This window comes from Carlito syrichta, unplaced genomic scaffold (genome assembly GCF_000164805.1).
Source record: "Carlito syrichta isolate Samal-C Ts95f unplaced genomic scaffold, Tarsius_syrichta-2.0.1 Scaffold303154, whole genome shotgun sequence".
NCBI lineage: Eukaryota > Metazoa > Chordata > Mammalia > Primates > Tarsiidae > Carlito > Carlito syrichta.
In genome coordinates this window covers 345,441-348,524 of record NW_007247250.1, presented here as the reverse complement: position 1 = coordinate 348,524, position 3,084 = coordinate 345,441, and the positions used below count along the sequence as shown (strand labels likewise).

General features: G+C 42.9%; 1 protein-coding gene across 1 annotated transcript in view; it reads left to right on the top strand.

The window, feature by feature from the left end:
• Positions 1–3,084, top strand: part of DNTTIP1 (deoxynucleotidyltransferase terminal interacting protein 1) — a 29,395-nt gene that overhangs the window by 688 nt on the left and 25,623 nt on the right. The gene's annotated exons all lie outside the window — the stretch shown is intronic.

The following is a 3,084-nucleotide window of genomic DNA, read 5'->3' as shown; positions in this document are numbered from 1 at the left end:
CTCGGACACGTCAGCACTAGCCTCCTCGGCGCGGGCTGCTGCTCACGTGGGCCGCTCCTCGGATCTCGTCCCCGGCCTAGACCACTCTCCTGGCCCCGCTCTGGCGACCTCCGGCGCAGCAAACTCAGTTCTGTCCGTGACGCGGGGGTGGTGGTCGCCTGAGCCAGGTGCCAGCGGGCGCCGAACTTCATTTCTCTCGACTTGACGGGGGTGCCCAAGTGAAGGACAAATAGCGTGAATGAAAGTGACTTCCGTTCCCGGAATTCAGTGTCTGGCCCGTTCGTTGCAGGTCCCTCTTCGTGGACATGATCCAGAACAATCAGAAGTGTAACAGGTTTCGGGTATTCGAGTGTGTAATGACTTGAAGCCCCTGCTATTGCAACTTGCTTGAGGTTGCTAATGGTGAACTGTTTCTTTTCTTTCTTTTGTTTGAGTTGGAGTCTCGCTGTCGCCTAGGCTGGAGTGCAGTGGCACGCTCACGGCCACCCAGCGTCGACCTGCTGGGTTCAGGCCATCCTTCCGCCTAAGCCTTCTACAGGCGCTCGCCACCACGCCCGGCTAATATATTTTTTAAATTTGTTGTAGAGACGAGGTCTCGCCATGCTGCCCCGGCTGGTCTCCAACCCGAGGACTCGGGCAATCCTTTCTCCTCCGCCTCCCAAAGTGCTGGGATTACAGGCGTGAGACACTGCGCTCAGCTCTTTTTCAAGTTAATTTTAAAACGACCACAAGTAATTTAAGTTCCTTTATGCTGTACAGAAAGGAAAAGTCCAGTTCACTCCGATATCCCAACTGCTTCTCATTCTTAAACCTTAGCAAGATATGGGTCCTAAGTTTGGCTTATATACTTAACAGGCATTTCAGTGAACATGTTTACAACCCTCAAGGAAGGAAAACGTTGGCTTTTAGAGGGAATATACACTTAAAGAGGTTTGCTTTTTATTATTTTTGTGTGTGTGAGTAAGTAGGAATTTATTAGAGGATAGAAAAGCTCCTGGCAACAGGAAGGGTCTCAACAGGGTTGCCTTTATTACTATTTTTATTAAACAGTATTCATTAAGTGATTACCCAATTATTTCTTGAGAGAACAATCTTCATAGGGTCACATTTATTCTCTGAATGTGGAGCTATAAAGCAGGGTTTATGGACATTACGTTTTGCAATGACTCCTACTTCCTTTCATGCATTGTCCATGATGAAATGCACTGTTTAATTCAAAGATTTGTGGAAAGGTGGATCAAAACTTTATTTAAATTTGCCCTGCCACCTTTGAATGTTTTGATTATTAAATCACATTCTTCTATAAAAGTCCTTTTTTATTTAATGAGATTGCCATAATATATAGACCACAGCAGAAGCTAGCTGTCCTGTCCTCATACTGGAGAATGCTTACAAGCTGGGTTAGTATACTTATTTTATTTTTCCTCCAACTTTACTGAGGTATAATTAGTATTCTAAAAACTGCATATAACTACTTTATACAATTTGGGAGTTTGGAATGTATATACTCATGCTACTGTTACCACAATCCGGGTAATAAATATACTTATCACCTCCAAAAGTTTCCTTATGACCCTTAGCTTTTGCTTAGGTTTTTTTTTTTTTCTTTTCTTTTCTTTTTGAGGTAAGATTTTTTTTTTTTTGAGTCGATGTCTCACTCTGTTGCCCAGGCTGGAGTGCAGTGGCTCACTCCTGGGCACCGCAGCCTCTACCTTCTGGGCTCAGGAGATCTTTCCGCCTCAGCTTTCCAGGTAGTTGGAACTATAGGCACACGCCACCATGCCCAGCTAATTTTTGTTTGATTTATTATAGAGATGCGGTCTTGCCAAGTTGTCCAGGCTGGTCTTGAACCTATGGGCTCAGTTAGTCCTCTTGTCTCTGCCTCCCAAAGTGCTGGGATTACAGGCATGAGCCACTTTGCCTGACTATTGAGGTGGTTATTTAACACCATACATGATGTCTTAAAGTGAAGAGTAAATCAGGGCTCCAGTTTAGATTAGACACACTTTGTGTGTCGTTTGTTTCACATTTTTATATGTGTTCCTTTTGTGTGTGTGTGTGTGTGTTGGATTCTCACTCCATCGCCTGGGCTGGGGTGCAGTGGCATGCTCATGGCCACCCCAGTGTTGACTTGCTAGGCTCCGGTGATCCTTCTGCCTCAGCCTTCTGAGTAACTGAACTATAGGCGTGCGCTACTGCAATCGGCCAATTTTTTATTTTATTGTAGCGATGAAGTTTCGCCAAGTTGCCCGGGCTGGTCTCAAACCTGGGAACTCAGGCAACCCACTCACCTCAGCCTCCCGAAGTGCTGGGATTATAAACTGAACCACCAAGCCCGGCCGTGTATGTGTTCTTATGCCGTACAATGGTGCTTCTTCCAGCCATGATGGCTGTGAGGTCAAGTTATGTTGAGGTGTAAGATCTGCATTGCATCACCAGATTTATTCAAAATCATTTGTTAATTCTATAGTCTGAGAGAACCCAGTTAAATGGATATATGTGCCACTTTAAACTCTTATCCTAATGGGAAACAACTAGGTGATAAACTTAATAAAGAGGATGTATATTTTCTAACACTTGCATTGGAAATTGGTGAGGTTGCTGCAAATTTTTTCAGTGGATTATCGTGAAAGCTTTGTAGAATTTTAGGAGCTTGTAGACGGGACCTTGTGATTATTGATGAGGAGACAGTGGTTTCTCCTCTTTTTACCACCAAGGACCCATCTTATTTTTCCTCTGTCATTTAGATCCTGTATTTGAAATATTTTGTCACTTTAATCTTCTATTAAATAACAATGGATATTTTAAATTAAGACAAATTAACCTTTATAAATGAACAGTGAGAGTTCCTGATAAGAACAAGTATACTAGAGATGTTCTCATTGTGATAAGATTCTTGTCAAAGTAATGAAACTTGTTATTTGCATTAGCTTGTACAACTTTATTGAAGATAATTATATGATTATTTTTTAGGGTTTTTGAAATATTAGAAATGGTTCATGACCCGTCTGGGCAACTTGACGGGACCTCATCTCTACAATAAATAAAAAATTAGCTGGGCGTGGTAGCGCGCGCCTGTAATTC